Source organism: Chlorocebus sabaeus, chromosome 25 (genome assembly GCF_047675955.1).
Source record: "Chlorocebus sabaeus isolate Y175 chromosome 25, mChlSab1.0.hap1, whole genome shotgun sequence".
Taxonomy (NCBI): Eukaryota; Metazoa; Chordata; class Mammalia; order Primates; family Cercopithecidae; genus Chlorocebus; species Chlorocebus sabaeus.
Window position 1 is genome coordinate 20,276,729 of NC_132928.1, and position 17,848 is coordinate 20,294,576.

The 17,848-nt window shown below is 41.3% G+C and overlaps 1 pseudogene; it reads right to left on the minus strand.

Annotated features, from left to right (window-relative positions):
- Positions 1-13,286: 13,286 nt before the first annotated feature.
- LOC103230160 (transcription factor Dp-1 pseudogene) lies at positions 13,287-14,529 on the minus strand (annotated as a pseudogene).
- Positions 14,530-17,848: the final 3,319 nt, after the last annotated feature.

A 17,848-nucleotide genomic window follows, 5' to 3' on the forward strand; every position in this document is an offset into this window, starting at 1 on the left:
CCCTCTCCACACTCACCTCACTCACATTGCTGGGGAGTTTGTACACTCTCGTGGCTTCAGCTGATCCGTCTCAGATGGAAACTAGAAGACCTTCCTCTACATGCAACTCAACAACTGGACATTTCCACCTAGATGTCCAACTATTGCCTAGAACTCTACATTCTGAGGTACCACTCCCTATTCCTCCGGGCTCCTGGGCTAGACAGTTTGAGCTGATCTTGACCGCACCCCTCCCCTTCATCAGTTCCTGCCATGGTTTGCTCCCAGTTGTCTTTCAGGTTTATCCTTCTCTCTGCATCCCCATAGTTCAGGTGTCTCATGTTGCATGTCCAGATGCCTTCAACAGCCTTCGGGAGGCTCCCTGTTTCTCACCTATCTTTTGTCGAATCAATCTTTTAAAATACTCCTTGCGCCTTAACCTTCCCTTGCTCCAGACCCCACAGATACTTCCCACTGCCTGCTCCCCAGGTACAAGCTCCTCTGCCTGGTTTCCGTATTGTGCTCCTTTTCAGTTTAGTCAACCGTTAGGCTATTTTCCAGCTTCAGCCAGCAGGCCCCTGCCTGCCCTCTAGCTCCATGATGTTCCTCCAGCCCCCTTTGCACGTGCATTCAGCAGGTGCGTAATGAAAGCTGGAGGACTTTGTGCGTGTTCTCTACTTTCACCTCCCCTCGCTGGCATCTACCACCCCACATAGCCCTCCAAACCACTCCCACTTTATCTGCATTCTGATCCCATTTCTTCTTTGTAATTTAAATTTTAATTACACAAGTGATATAATGTTCCTTAAAAATAAACTTTATAGACAAGACTAAGGTCCCCTTTATCACTTCCTCCAATCTTCTTCCTTCCCTTCCCCCTTGCCCAGGTAGCATGGCTAAGTGCTTGAGGAGTATACTTCCATGTATGGGTTTTTGTTTTTGTTTTTGTTTTTGTTTTGCCATTTTCATTTACATATGTATATAGGCTCATTAAGGATTTGTAGAATTTATATTGTATGTGCCAAGTAAAAAATATCAATGGCATCATATATTTACATTTTGTAAACTTGCTGGACATCTATCCATGTTAGCCTACTTAGAGGAGCCTCACACTGGTTATCTGATGTGCACAGCTCTGTAGTATGAATAACCACTCATTGAACCATTACCTCTTTTATGGGTATTAGGTTATTCCAGTGTCTATGTATGCAAACTCTGCTTCATGAAACAATCCAGGAATACTTCCTTTTGTCTGTGTGTGGATTGCGTTCGCATCTGTTTTCTTCTCAGGATCATATAGTAAGGTTAGAATTAAGCCGATATTTATTGAACAATTCTTATGTAGCAGGCACTGAGGCATTTTTACAACAAACCTTGAGTTAGAGATACTCATTTCCCATTCTATAGATGAGAAAACTGAGGCTTCAAGAGACAAAGTGAGTCAGGTTTTGAAAACACATTAAAGTGGTTGTTCCTAACAGTCACTTGTGCTGGGTTCTTCCCAGAACTCCCCACTGTGAATCTCATGATGGTGGAAACGACATACCATACCTCTTTTTATCCGCTAATATGTCCTGGCTACACAATAAATCTCAATAAAACTTGATTGATTATTTGGGAGACAAATTAGCACTATTGTATTAACTAGCAGGATATTTTATTTAGGTATTTTAGCAACAATAAGAAGACGCTAGCATCACTGAGTAGCTGGTTAAAATATTATTAGAAGTTAATTCATATTTTAGCAGATAATTCCTAATTAATTTGCTGTAGTTATCTTGTTAAATGTCAATTAAATCTCTCCACATCCCTTACAGGTTTCTGCTATTCATAAAATGTAATTATGCAGCTATTGCTCATGTATTTTTTATTGCTTATACAATCTACCAGTTAAATACAAGTCAAAAAGATTTATCTTCCGAGTTCTTAATAACGTCACTAAATGTTCTAATTAATAATCAATAACCTATTTGCATAATTAATTAAAGAAAGAATCCTAATGGGATGGTGCCTTGTAGCTAGCCACACTGAGCCTGGAACTTTCATCTCCTATAGCAATCCTAGCTCAGAGTGGAAGAGTTTATTTGAACAACTTGTTCCTTCTGGGCACAGAGAAGTGTTGGGCTTAGCATTAGTGATGGGAACTCAGATGATTCTGCTGGGAAATCCTTAAGTACATTGTTTCTTAACAATGTGTAATGTAAATATCTCCATGGAATGTAACCTATTTGTTGGACATGAATTTTCACTAATACAGGCTCAAGTGAACAAAAATAAGTTTCTTCATCTTCTTAAAAGCCAATTCAATTTTCTGAACCTAAGCCCTCATTCCATCTGATGCAGAAATGTAATGTAGTCACCTCTCAGTAAATTTACTCCTATGTAGTGTCTTCTTGGATACTACATCCTAAATGGGGTTAGGATTCAGTTACATTATAGATTTGAAAAAATTCTCCCTTTCAGTTTGTTCCCTCCCCCACCTCCTCGGTACAGGTTTTTAGCTGGAGAGGAGGTGGTTTTGCAATGGTCCTCCACCATGGTGTCATCTGGACAGGAGCTGCCCATTTCCCAGGGTCCACCTGTCTTGATCCTGAGCTGTTGTCCTTTGGGATGTAACATGAATGTTTGGTCTTTGAGGGAGCCCCTTTCACACTTCCCCACCACAAGGTGTTTGGTCATCCCAATCCTTTAGGAGCTGCATTCTCTGAAGTATTTGTGGTTTTGCTGTAGCCTCCACCATCCGGGCTCACAGGGTTACTCTTCATTTTCTTTGTTTGGACCCCCAGGCTCCTGTGCATCCATCAGCCCTTCCTCATCCTTCTTGTGAGCTTGAAGATCACATGGTTCTGAGTGTTTCTGTGATGCTAGAAAGACTAAGGGGGCACTCAGGGGTCCTCACTGCTGCAGCATAGCCTTGCAATCTTTCTGCTTTGTTGTTCACCTGCCCAAAGGCACCAGGGTCCCTGTAAGGAATGTTAAAGACTGAATCTCTGCATCTATCCCTCTCTATGCTGAAAACATAGGTCTCTCTCTGACCCAGAAAAACAATGATTCTTGTTCTACTCCCTTCTTCCAAATTATCTGGGTGTGGTGGGGGCATGACACAAGGAGGAATCCACATCTCTGTTTCCTGGATTCCCCTCTGACTTTTTCCTCTCTCTTTTACATATGGAGAAAACAGTTGGGGCAGAGATGTTTCTCCCTACATGCATTCCTTTTCTTATATTTTCTGTCTCACACCAGAAATCTCAACACTTTATATCAGAAACTAACAATGTGACATCTTTGTTCTCTAGCTCTGGGGTTGAAGGTGGCCCCTTGTCAACAGCTGGAGCAAGGATGGACACAGGGAGGTAAAAACAACAACAACAACAACAACAACAACAACAAAACTGGCTGGGCACAGTCACTCACACTTGTAATCCTAACACTTGGAGAAGCTGAGGCAAAAGGATTGTTTGAGCCCAGGTGTTCGACACTAGCCTGGGCAACATAAGGAGACCCTGTCTTTACACACACACACACACACACACACACACACACACACACACACACATATGCCAGGCCTGATGTCTCATACCTGTAGTCCCAGCTACTCAGGAGGCTGAGATGGGAGGATCTCTTGATCCCAGGAGGTAAAGGTTGCAGTGATCCATGACCACACCACTGTACTCCAGCCTGGGCAACAGAGTGAGACCCTCCTCAAAAAAAAAAAAATTGTGCCATATAACATCTCAAATTGTTACTCTATCACACCATTGTCATGTCAGAACCAAGGCTGATGATGCTGAAATATCTGAAGCCATCCAGTGTTCATTTCAAAGAGGACCAGCCCAAATCAATGACACAGAGGCAGAGAGGCAAGGATGGAACCTGAGGGCTGCATGAGGTGGGATTCATCCAGCTGTGGAGTCAATTTTTCTTGCCTAAATTCAAGAGGATGAATGAGTTGACCCCCCAAAGGGACTTTCCGTTTCCAGCAAGTTTCTCTTAAAACAGAAAAAGTGCTTGTCTGATTTATTTATTTTTTTTATTCCAACTCTTCTGGTTTTACTTAAAACATAAGTCTATATGCTTGGGGCTGAGAGCTGCACATTCTTAAGCATTTTCAAAGAAGCCAAAAAAAAAAAAAAAAAAAAAAAAAGGAAAAGGATTTAAAATAAAATCCCATCATTGTTCATTGAACAACAAAGTGCAACTGGCAAAAAGAAATAATATTTTGATTTGGAAGAAAAAAAACTGCTGAGCACATCCTGAGCCTCTTAATGGAGTTGCCTCAGTTCAGACAACAGTGGCAGAACAGCCACACATCAGATCAACCAGACATATTATCACCCCCTGTAAAGGCGATTGCTTGTCATCTTTTATGAAGCGTCTGCCCCTTTTGGTTGTCAACAGTGAGGAGCCTTACACCTTCTTTCCTGCTTATTCTTCCTCCTGGATCTTATCATGGGGGAACTGCTTCTCCACAACGACCCTTCTCACAGAGAAGAGCTGCTGACTCTGTCCAGGATAACAGAAATAAGACGAAACAGGATAAGTCTATTTCGCAAAACTGGGAAAGGATTGCCAATCAGCTCAGCACCAGCACACTGGATAGCAGCACAGGAAGCTCCCCTGAAGATCATCTTGTCCATCTTCTGTCTTTTGCAAGATGCTCTTCTAGAGATCCCTCCCTCACCTCGAAAGTCTCCAGGGAAGGACACTCCTCAGCTTCCTGCCATTGGCCATGACAATGTCTTATATTTGGAATGCTTTATATCTAATTGAAATCTTTTCTGTCATCTTTTACTTTCCTTCTTCCTCACAAAGCTTGCCCCCATAACAAAATTATAAAATAGGTAAAGGTTGGTTTTAGTGCCTTCTCTTCTCTCCCCACCCCCACTCTTTAATGCATCCTCTGCTCTTTCTGTTTTCCAAGGTTTTCCGTGTTTTAGTTGTCATAAAAGAAAGTAGATGGTTATGTTTTTTTTTTTCCTAAGACATTGGTTCCTTGCAAGATAAGATCTGCAAGAAGCAAGCAATGCTTAATACAAAATGCTGAATTATTAATGATGACATTTCAGGAAACTCTAAAAGGGATATTGGGGTTAGGGTGAACTTTGCCCACATCTCTCAAGTAATGTCATGCATGTAAGATTAACCATGAGTATTGAGTCAAGGCAGCCAGCCTAAACTTTGGGAGACCTGCATCCGTTCCCCCTTAATAGCTGTGCCACTTTCATTGATTTATTCAGCCTCTTGGAGCCTCATTTCTCCTATCGGAAAAATGGGAGTAATTGGCCTACTTTACAGGCTGTTGTGAGGATTACAAGAGATGATGTAGATAATGCACATTCTACAATGCCTGCCAGGTATATTGTCCTTAATACAAACTGGCTGTCATTATTATTATTGTTGTTATCCACGGTTACTTTTTATGAATACAATCCAAAGATTTTCAGCCACGCCAGTAGAATACTAAAAAGTTTGAGTGGGGAGCAGTTGCTCTTTCTGCTGATATACTTGATAAATATTACTATATGACTAACAAATATCTTTCTCTCTCCCCAGGATAACATAGGCAGGTAGCGAAGAAAAAGAGGCACAGAAGAGGCTCCCCAGAGCACGGTAGGAGTGGGTAGGCAGTGAGTAGGAGTGAGGATGGCTGTCCTTGTCCTCTGTCTGCCCTAAACATTTTTGTGGTTCCCATTAAACAGTGTGAATGTCAACAAAGGCTGGGATTTGGGTTGAACTTATTCATACTTCACATCTCCGTATTTTATATTTCCCAGGACTGACCCACATGCAGCCTCTTTCATTCTGAGATAGAGGTCTGCTTAGCATACAGCCAAGTAGATAGACAAATCGTGATTTGGTGAAACCTAGAAGAATTATGAACTGTAGCAAAAATAGCCAACGAAGGCATAGCTAAGGCATATTTTCCTTTCCCCTTGATATCAGTGGAAATGTGCATCTTCAGGCATCACAGAAATAATCACCCACTCTATATATTTTCCCCTTTTTATGGTTTTTATTGGTATAGCAACATTATTCAAGCTAGGCTCTTCCATCTCCCAAGCCAATTTCTTTTGCATCTGTGTTTATATTGATGCTATTCAAACAATGATCTTCCACTTCCCCTGTCAGTTTCCATCGTGCATTTCACATATTATGAACTTATTTAAACAAAAATAATCCTCTCTGGGTACATTTCTTTCCCATCTGTTTCTCCCCTGCCCTATACTACCAATTCTCATTTCAAAACAACATTGTAATATCATTTATTGTTATTTTCTCTTGTTTTTAAGCTTCTTCTGTAGCATTCAGAGTGGAAAGGTTGGGTGGGGGGAAATACACAGCATTAATGATTTATAGTTAAGAAGGTATTTCATACTCAAAATGTTTCTAAAAGGATTTCTATCAATTTTTAAGAGTAATGAGATCTCAGCAATTACGACATCCTATATTTGTAGGGTGCTTTACAGTTAGTTTTTCATGTACTTTCACTAAGTGTCATTTTAAGGAGCTTGGAAAAAGAAAAGAAAAAGGAAAAATAGAGCTTGTTATCTAGATCATTCTAAATATACAGATTTTTGGCAACCTATAATACACTATGTTGAAGTCAAAATAAAATATAAAGGTGGATCTCTAAACTTAACATTGTATTTTTTGAATCACAGAGTAGTGATTCTAGACATAACTAGAGACTGGGTGGTCTTCGGTGTGTCTGAAGAGCAAAGAGAAGGTGGGGGGTTTATTAGAAAGGGAAATATTATTTTGAAAGAAAGTTTCTTGGCACTGGGAGAGTTTTAGGAGATGGTAAGCTCTGATTGGTGAATGATGGTGGTAGGTAAAATCTAGTCTTAAGAGTTGTGGCAGGCTGTTTCGGCAGCTATTGGATCTAACTAGTTTTAGAGTTACAGCAAGCAGTTTCAGCAACTAGGCTTGCAGAGAATTAAATTCTTTGCACAGTGTTATGTGCTCTAAGTGTTTCCCCACCCTGGCTTCTTGGTTCTGATTCAGTTGGGTTATGACAAGAGTGACCCAATTCATATAATCACCCTTCAAACTGGACATGCAGATGTTTGAATCGTTTGCCTGTCTCCAATATGCCTGGTATTGTGGAGACACAGCTATTTGTCTACTAGAATCCATGTGAGGTGGTGGGGGTTTGCTTGGAATTGTTCCTAATTTTGGAAATGATGTAAACAGAGAGAGGTAAGTCTGTCCCTGAATATGAATACATGTTTAGCTTAATAATATTTCTTTATAGTTCCCATTTGTTTAGAGATTGTATTCTGTTTCCTAGGCTCAGAAAGACTTGTTAGAAATACTCTAATCCTTTCTAAATCAGGTGTCTGTGCACCTATTTCCATATAGATATCTTAGGAGCATGAGTGATAATTTATTCTCATAATCTGCCTACAAAAGAAGGTGGTTCCTCCTTCCTCTGCCAGCCTTGCCCAGATGAAAGGGCCAGAGCCTCCGGCATGCTTCTGAGGCCAGCTGTGGGAAATCAACTGAGATTTTTGAAGAGAAATAAGCCTTTTTAGTCTTTGAAGAAATATCTGTAGAACCCATACTCTGGTAGACAACTTCCAGAGGTCACTTAATTCTGCATGGAGTTTCTAACTCAACATGTATAAATGGGTCATGTTTCTTCCTCTGGAAAGGCAGATTTGACAAGTTAATATTATCTCACAGAACACACACTCTTCAAATGAGAGGTGCTGTAGTGATTCAGAGTTGTTTTTCAAGGGTTCGTGGGCTAGACTGGAATCTCTCACATGCAGGAAGAACATTGATGAGGCATCCATCCTGTCTGACCTCAATCCTTCCTGCAGCCTTGAAGCCCAATATTCCTGAGTTGAACTTTAAAACCTGCCCCAGGTTGGAGATTCTTGCTCCACTTTCTGCAGGCTAAAGAAGTAAGATTCTTCTAATTGTTTTTCATCTGTGATGGTTTTACAAGTGAGGAAGAGCTTATAAGTCTCTTTTACAGTTCATTACAACTGAGAAACCTTATTTAGTCAAAGAAAATTGTCCTTTGGGGAATGATTAGAATTTGCAAGGAGTAAAATCTTTTGGGGGTAGAAAACATTCTCTGCATGGTACAGAAAACAAAAACAAAATCCCCAAACCTACTCCTCAATACAATTTCTCATTAAGTAAATGAAATGGCCTTTTCCTTTTCTCAACTCAACTCTGAGTTTTAATCAATTTAGTTTCTGCTCTCCTGTCCTTGTTTTCTATTTTTCTCCAGTGGATCACTTCTGGTTTCAGTACCATAAAAGGATAGACTTTCTAAAAGTTGGAAAATCCAAAGGTAAAATATATAGCCTTGAATCATAGTTATTAAAAGTTCCTATGCAGTGTCTTAGATGGGCGAGATCAAGCAAGTCAGACTCAAAAGGGGATCGAACTCTTCTTACCAGGAAAAATTAGCATCCTGTTATCTATAAATAGGTCATCCCCATCAGAAATCATCATAGGCGTGACCTTTGTAGTCATCACTGACATAATCTTTATTTCCAAAATCTTTTTTACTCCTGTAGTTCATCCTGGCCTCTTCCGGCTTGAAACAATCTCTTTCAGGAACTTTGGAGTCCATAATCTTGACTTCTTTACCAAGGCAGCTCACGTTGCTTCTTTTTCTGGTCTTGATTATATTCAAATTCCACTGTCCCAACTAAATACTATCACATAGATAAGAGTAAAGGGATTTCTAATATCAAGAGGCTCAGAGATGTAACCCTGATATGATGTGCTCAATCATAGGAGGAGTAGCAGGGAATGAAGGGGTTTTGTAGAGTTTCTCAACATGTCATGGAAAGTTAGAATATCTGCCTGAATTCTCCATGTGAGGTCTAATAAATTTTTCTGATCATTTGTACATGTGCTAAACGATAATTTGAAGCACATTTGAAAGATAAGGTTCTATGTTTAGGCAGTTTTGACAGTCATTTTATTATAAATACCCTCTTGGTTTATGTCACTCTCCCTAAACTAAGTTTAAGGTGCAAAATCCTGGTTTTGGAATCTGAAGGCTTGCTTTCCAATGCTCTCTCTGTGGCAATCAATTGTGTGATCTTTGGTAAGTCACACAGTGGCTCTGGGACAATTTCACATTTGGAAAATGTGGAAATAGGGCTGGGTGACCAAGGAGGGAGTTAAAGAGCTAGGTAAGCACAGTGCTTTACACTGATGGTCCCAGGATAAGTTTACAGATCTTGCTGGGCTTCAGTATCATCAGGACGTTTTAGTGAATGACAGATTTCTGTGCTCACCCCAACAAGTCCTATTCAGTAGTGTTTGCAGGGAGAAGCAGTCCAGTTGCTCATTTAATCAGTCCAGTTGCTTATTTAATCAGTGTGTTAGGTGATTTTGATGCTCAGGGTCCTCACACCATACCTTGAGAAACTTACCCAGGGAGGTATAATTCAGAGTCCCAGAGAACCTCTCCTTTCCATCCCATCACTAGCACTAGAAAGGTCCTTGAGGGGTACAAAGGGAAGGCTTCTCACTGGGCTTAAAGCCCAAATGTCTGAGATAAAAGCAATCACACTAATGAATAACTAACAAGCATGGGTCCTTTCCAGATCAGGTTTTGAAAAGACCAGTACAAACCAGCTGTGGCCAGTCAATACTGGCCTGAACTAGTTGGGCCATCACAGCCTATTTAAACTGATTGTGATCTGTTGAAACTACTCTAAATTGATCGGGTCCATCCATGACTAGTCAGAACCATCATAGACTGATTGTAGCTAGCTGGTCAAAATCAGTTGAAACCAGTTAGGTTCTGCTATAGCCAGTGTAAACCAGCTGTGACCCAGTAAAATTGGTCAAAACAAATTGGAACAGGCAGTAATGGAGCAAAACCAGCATAAATCTGTTGTGTCCAGTTCAAACCACTCTAAACTGGTCATGCCCTTTAATAACCATTAGAAACAGGTGTTATGGGCCACTTAATACTGGCCTAAACCAGTTGCAGCCAGTCAGAACAGGTCTAAACCATTTGTGGCTAGTTATAACCAGTCAAAATGGTAAGAGCCTGCCATGAACAATCAGAACCAGTATAAACTGGTTGCAACAAGTCACAGTTGAACCTAGTTGAAACCAGCTCAATATTTTGCAGCTGGTTCGCCGGGTGCAGTGGCTCACGCCTGTAATCCCAGAACTTTGGGAGGCTGAGACAGGCAGATCACGAGGTCAGGAGATTGAGACCATCCTGGCTAACATGGTGAAATCCCCTCTCTACTAAAAATACAAAAAATTAGCCAGGCATGGTGGTGGGCACCTGTAGTCCCAGCTACTCGGGAGGCTGAGGCAGGAGGATGGCGGTGAACCCAGGAAGCAGAGCTTGCAGTGAGCCAAGATTGCGCCACTGCACTCCAGCCTGGGCGACAGAAGGAGTCTCTCTCTCTCTCTCTCTCTCTCTCTCTCTCTCTCTCTCTCTCTCTCTCTCTATATATATATATATATATATATATATATATATATATATATTTGGTCAAAAGTGGTCTAAAGCAGTTGTGGCCAGTTGAAATTGGTTAGAATCATCAAAGACTGACTGAAACCCAGCAAAACTGGTTGTGGATGGTCTACGCAGGGTTTAAACCAGTCATAGACAATCATAGCTGGTTCAGGCAAATTATGGCAGGTCAAAATCAGCCAAAACCAATTGCAGCTGATCAGAGGCAGCCTAAACTGGTTGAAGCTAGTCTAAACTGGTCAGAACCTGCCATGACCAGTCAGAATAGGCATAAACCAATTGCAGTCAGTCAAAATGAGTAATGAGTCAAAACTGATTGAGGCTGGGCATAGGTGGTCTAAAACAGTTGTGGCCAATTAAAATAAGTTGTGACCAGCCACAACCAGCTTAAATTGTCTGCATCCAGTCAGAACTGGTTTGAACTTATTGTGGCCTGTTGAAATCAGTCAAAACTGCTTGAATAAAAAAACCACGACCAGTGAGAAACACAGAAACAAACTAGGGCCACTGAAAATTGGCCTAAATCACTTATACCCTGTTAAAGCCAGTCTAAACCAGTTGTGGCTGGTCATAATAGGTCCAAACTGGTTTGGGACAGTCAAAACTGGTCTAAACCATTTGTAACAGACCATGACCAGTCAGAAATGGCCAAAATTAACTGTGGCTGGTAAAAACCAGCCTAAACCAGTTGTTCCATGTTCAATCTGTCTAACCCTATCATGGTTGGTCATACGAACCCAAACTAACTGTAGCCAGAAGAAACCAGCCTAAACAGATTGTAGCCAGTTATAGTCAGTCTAAATCATTTGTGGCCAGTTAAAACTCATCTCAATCAGTTGGAAATAGCCCAGACCAGAAAGCACTGGTATAAACAGGTTGGGGCCAGTCACAACTGGTTGAAGCTGATCTTGGCCAGTTTAGACCAGCTTTTAGTTAGTTTCTCCTGGTTTTGACTCATTATGTCTGGCTTCAACGTTATGATGGACAGTGTCCAGGGATAAACAGCAGTGTCCAGCACTGACTGCTCATGACTGTTCATAGAAGAGTGGCGGCACATGATGAACAGCAAGCCATAGATTACTGGAGTTCCTCAAATTAAAAATAAACTTTTGTGAATTGTGGTTTTGATTTGCCTATACCTTGTGAGTAATGATGCTGAACATATTTTCATGTGCTTCTTGGACATTTACAAATGGTTTTTGTAGAAATGGCTACTGAAGTCCTTGCTGAATGTTTAAAGTAGTTGAAACTGGCTTTGTTGCTTCTTGCTGGTGCAAAAGCTTTTTCGCTTGATGTGATTCCATTTGTCAAATTTTGCTTTTGTTGCCTGTGTTTTTGAGGTCTTACTCCAGAAATCTGTGTCCAGAACAATATTCTGGAATGTTTCTCCAATGTTTTCTTCTAGTAGTTGCATAGTTTTAAGTCTTAAATTTACAGCCTCAATTGATTTTCATTTGTTTATATGGCAAGAAATAGGAGTCTAGTTTCATTCTTCTGCATAAGGATATCCAGTTTTCCCAGTACTATTCATTGAAGAGACTATCCTTTTCCCAATGTATGTTATTGATGCCTTTGTTGAAAATGAGTTAACTGTATATTTGTGAATTTATTTCTGGGTTCTCTATGTTTATTTTTTTATTTTTATTTTTTTAAATGCCCATGCATGTTTTATTAATAAAAACTAACAGTGTCAAGTGAAACAAGTCAAACAATGAAAGTCTTTTCGTATTCCACAAAATATTGCAGAAAAGTTTGTGTTTCAATAAAAAGACTCATTTTAGAACAGGCAGCTAATGTGCAGTTAATGGGTTTTGTGAATAAATTTTAAGAGACTACTGCCTGTCCTTAAATTCCTTTGTCTTTTTATATAAAAAAAGAACTATTAAAAATGATTGACATATTTTGAGTTAAAAATTGTTAAAACATTCCCTATATTTAATTTCAATTTTATAATAGATTACAGAAGATGCTTATGAAACAAACACAACATTTGTTTCAGTACGTGTCTTTAAATGATAGACTTGTAAGTATGTAAACAACTATATAATAAAAGGGTTTCAAACGCTGCCTGTAAGAAATCAGGCAAATTTTACCATAAGCAATAAACCATTCCAAGTCTTCCAAGCCTGCCAGACAGTCTCCATAGCCGCACCAGCGTGGCAATAAGCTTTGACCAAACAAAACAAAAACAAACAAAAGCACTTTGCAATTTGTTGCTGCAAAATAGGGAGAGAAAAGAGTGTATAAACTTGATGGAATCACAACAGTCAATGTAATTTAAGGGAGAATAAAGTCAGTAAGGTTGATGGTGTTTATTGTTTAGAAAGTCGAATTCTGCTGTTTGCTTGGGGCTCTTGGACACCGTACCACTGAACAAATGGACAACTCCGCAGAGTCTCACTTTCTGCCAGCGTGGGTGCTGTCCAGACTTACGGCAAATAAATGGCATTCGGTGCTCACCATCCACAACAGGAGGGCGTTTTATTTTCATGTATGAGGATGAAATACAATTTCTTCAGCAAACTCAGCAAAAACTGTTAAGGGGCAAAAATTAAGTCTGCACTTAAAGAAAAACAGAAAATGAAAAAACACAAAATCCTAAAAAGTAAATAAACACCCTTCATCAGCACACTGGTATCAAAACACACATCCACAGCATGTCTTACTCCTACGGGAAACAATCCTTGCTTATCGGAGGTGCATATCTAAATTCAACGGCTTACCAATATCTCCTTAGGAGTAGGCCAAAAGGAAACAGAAAACCCACATTAAAAAAAAAAAGTTTCTTTTCCCTAAACGTTTTCTTGAAGCTGAATGTGAAGTGGAGAGGACGTCAGTCATCCTCGTTGTTCTCGTTGAAGTTGTCGTCCTCGTCATCCTCCCGGACGCAGGACACCGTACTGAGGTTGGAGCTTGTGGCCAGCATCCCATCTGCACCGTTGGTCAGGTCACTGGCAGAGAGTTTCGTGCCGTTAGACATGGAACGTGCCGTCGTGATGAACACGCCTCCAACAGTTAGTTCCCTGAGCCATTTCTGTCACGTACAGCTGCAGGGCCTCTGGGACCAGACTTCTGGCCATTTTAAGGTCTTCGGCAGAGCAGCTTCCGGACTCCAGCCCACAAGTCGTGCTCATCCGCTTCAGCACTTCTATGTCATCCTATATTTCAGATGTGTTGTCAAATTTAAACAGATACTCGAATTTGTCGTTGGAGATGTTGCAGTCGATGACGGTCTTCTTGCTGGTGTTAACGATGATGAGGGCAGGTGGATGAGCGAGCAGGGCGTCCTTGGCCGGCTGGCCTGCTGCTCCTCTTGCTGGTTTCTCTCTTCACCAGATTCTTGAAGGCAATTTGCTGTCGAATAAAAAAACCTGAAATTGAGATTTTCTGTTTTATTCTGTCAAGTCTCCTCCGTCTTTCCACCTCTAAGTTCTGACATTCCTGAGTCGAGTTGGTGGGCAGACCAACCCACTTGATCTCCTTTTTCTCCTTGGAGATGATGTTCATGGCCATCAGCACGTTTAAGGCATCATAGATGCGCCGTCTTATTCTGGTCATAAGCTGACATACGTGGTAAGATCTGGTTGCCAGCAGCACTGAACTCTGCGACCAGCTCTTCCGCCACTTCGTGGTAGGAAGTGGTCCCTTTCCACTGCACCTTGTCTCAGACTTTCATGGAGAAATGCCACAGGCCTTGCCATTCTTTCCTCCTTTCCTGTTGCGCTTCCCGGCAGACCAACCACGGCTGGTTCTGAGAGGTAAAGTGAGTGCTGGCGGTGTGTGGGCTTCCTACCACGAGGGTATTTGACGCTGCGGGTTTCTGAGTTGCACCGGTTACCACTTGCTGGGCAATATTGACATTGAACTGTACAAAGGTTTTCGGCAAGAGCTGCTTCCCGAGCGGGCTGACAATGGAGGGGTGAACTGTCACAAGGGACACCAACGCCTTTTCCCGGACTAAGGTTCTGGTCTATGAAGACCTTGAGTTCTCCGTTGGCTTCAATTAGACCGGCAACTTTTGCCATCTTACCAGATCTGGGAAATCAATGCTGTAAACGATCACCCTCCCGGAGAAGAAAAATAATGTTTCTGGGCGCAGTCCCTGCGTCTCGGAGCAACGTGCAGACTCGCGGGACCACCCCAGACCCCGGCGGCGCCGGCCCAGCTGACAGGTAACTCTAACAAGTGGGCTTCCGGGATCCAAGTCGCGCGCCTGTCGCTAGGCCTCCGGCCGCCTCTGCACGTCTCCCGCGCGCGCTGGAACCGGGTACCCGCAGGCCGCCGTGGGGCGGCCTCTCCTCCCCCACCCCCTGCGCTCCGGCCAACCCTGGCCCTGGCCTCTACCCCCAGTCCGGCGCGGGCGCGGGCGCTGCTGTCAGCCGGAAGGGCCCAGCCCGGAACCCCCTACCAGCGGCACCTGGCTGCCGGGCCCGGCCGCGTGGGCGGGGGAAGTGGCGGCGCTGAGAGGCGCAAGCTGGGGTAGGGCCAGGCTGTCCAGGTGGTCCCGGCCGTGGAGAGGTCCCTCTGGGCACGGGGACCTCTATGTTTATTTTTTTATGCCAGTACCATGTTGTTTTGGCTACTATAACTTTATAGAACATTTTGAAGTCTGGTAGTGTGATGCTTCCAACTTTGTTCTTTTTACTTAAGAATGCTTTGGCTATTATGGGTCTTTTTTGGCTACGTATTAGTTTTCGGATTATTGTTTCTATTTCTGTGAGGAATATTACTGATACTTTGCTAGGGATTGCATTGAATCTGTAGAACACTGAGTAATATGAACATTTAACAATATTGATTCTTCCAATATGTAAAGATGGAATATCTTTTCCCTTTTTTGTGTGTCTCCTTCAATTTCTTTCATTGGTGTTTTATAGTTTTCATTCTAGAGATTTTTCACCTCTTTGGTTGGGTAGATTCATACTTCTTTTTCATAGCTATTGTACATTCTTGGTTTTCTTTTTCAGTTTGTTCACTGTTGACATATAGGAAGGCTATTGATATTTGTGTGTTGATTTTTTATCTTGCAGTTTTACTGAATTTGTTTATCTGTTATGAGAGTTTTTGATTGAGTCTTTAGGTTTGTCCATATATAAGATAATATAATCTTCAATCAAGAATAATTTGACTTTATTATTTCCAGCTTATATGCCCTTTATGTCTTTTTCTTATCCAATTGCTCTGGCTAGGACTTACAGTACTATGTTGAAAAAAAGTAGTGAAAGTGGGCATTCTTGGTTTGTTCTGGATCTCAGGTTTTCCCAGTTCGGTATGATACTAAACTAATTGCACCTGGTACGAGAAGGTCTACCGTGGCTGTGGCCAGTTGAAACAGGACTGATTTGGTTGGAACTGCCCATAATCAGTCTGAACTGGCATAAACCAATTGTAGCCAGACAAAGCTGGATAAAACTGGCTGAGGCCAGCCATAGCCAGTGTAAAGTGGCTGTGGCAGTAATAACTGGTCTAAACCAGTTGTGACCAGGTGTAATTGGTCTAAGCCTATCAGAACCAGCCATAACCTGGCAGAACTGGTATGAACTGGTTGAGGCTGGCCCAAACCAGCCAAAACCAATTACAGATGGTCAGAACCAATCTAAACTGGTTGTGGCCTGTCATAGCTATGCAAAACTAGTTTTGGCCAGTTGAAAACTGACTTAAACTTATTGCAACTGGTCGTATTCAGTCTAAAGGGCATTCAAATGGAAAATAAGAAAGTCAAATCATCTTTGAAGATGATGTGATCTTCTGTATGGAAAAACCTTAAGACTTCATCAGAAAACTCTTATAACAGATAAACAGTTCAGTAAAGTTGCAGGATACAAGATCAACATACAAAATCAATAGCCTTGTTACATGCTAACAGTGAACAACCTGAAAAACCCGGAAAGTGTGCTAATGTACAATAGCTACAAAAAAATAGTAGGAAAAACAACTGAAGAAGTGAAAGATCTCTGGAATGAAAACTATTAAATACCAATGAATGAAATTGAAGAGGACACACACAAAAGGGAAAGATATTCCATGTGTGTAGATTGGAAGGATTGAGGGGACACCAAGAATGGGGACATGGTGGAGAAACAAACAAGACAGCCCAAAGGCAAACTTTGCTGGCTGTGCATTTTTGCTACAAGCTGTCTTCAGAGATGTAGACACGGAGTTGGCAAGAGTTGAGGGGATATAGAAGGAAATTGGTGAGAATGACATATAATTCATCTGGAAAATAAATGCCTGGGGTATTTTCTGAAAGGCATGCAGGTGAGAAATATGTGACTAAGAGATGGCTTGTTCCAGCAAGTACCCTATGGTGTCTGGCTGTGCCCTGAAGTCAAAAGCAGAGTTATTTGTTCATATGACATCTGTGGGGTGATGGTAACTGTTAGCTTTAAGTAGACAGAGAATCTGTGCTGGGCAGGTGTGTTTGTGCATGGAGGACAGATGAGGATTGAGAGAGAGGAGTCGTGTATAATAAGTCCTAAAGGAGAGAGAATGCAGCTAAACAACTCAATAACTCTGTCCTAGTTTCAGCTCCATCAGTGCAAGGGCAAAGCATCGAAATTAGCCTTCAATACAGTTTATTTGTTGCTATCTAAATTCCAATTTTTTTTTTTTTTGTCAAGTTGGTCCATTTGCATGCAAGGTTGCTAGCTCTAATCTACTCTGATAATGACTTGGGTAAGCAGGTTGAAAATGTCTTACTCCTCCCTAAAGGCTCACTATGTAGAAAGGAAGGAGAGTAAAGCAACCTTTTCATAATTAAACAAGGAAGAAAATTACATCACGTTTTTATACTTTTCATTTTTTTTTTTTTTTTACCACTCACAACTTTGGATGCTGAACTAGGGTTGGCAGGAACATGGACTGGAGAAGATGGGTGACATGTTTCTTGGAATTCAAACTTCTCTTTATCACGAAGCCTTAGTAATGCTGCCCAGCAAATTTCTGCATTAAACAAACACAAATTGAAGGAGAGGAACATTATTTAATTTCCCCATGGCCAACATCCATTAATAACTTAGATTTTCCTGAACCTAAATCTTTTATACAGCTAATTCATCATCTTCCTTTTTTAAAAATGGATTCTTCTCTAAGATTTATTCTCAAAGATACTTAATTCTTTCAACTAACTGATGAGATCGTGAGCTCTGACATGGCTGAAATTTTATATTTTCCTTGTAAGAATTGAATACCACTCCTTTCAATTCCAATCCATTTCATTTAGTTCTGTTCTCTGCTGTCCCATTTTCCCTCTTGTTTCATTCTAGAAATCACCAGAGTCAGATCTTGAACTTAATACCCACTTCCACTTTGAATGCCTAGATCAAGACTCCATTTTGATGGTCTGGGTTAAAACTCTGTAAGTGCTTAATTCCTTTAACCATCCCATTATCAACC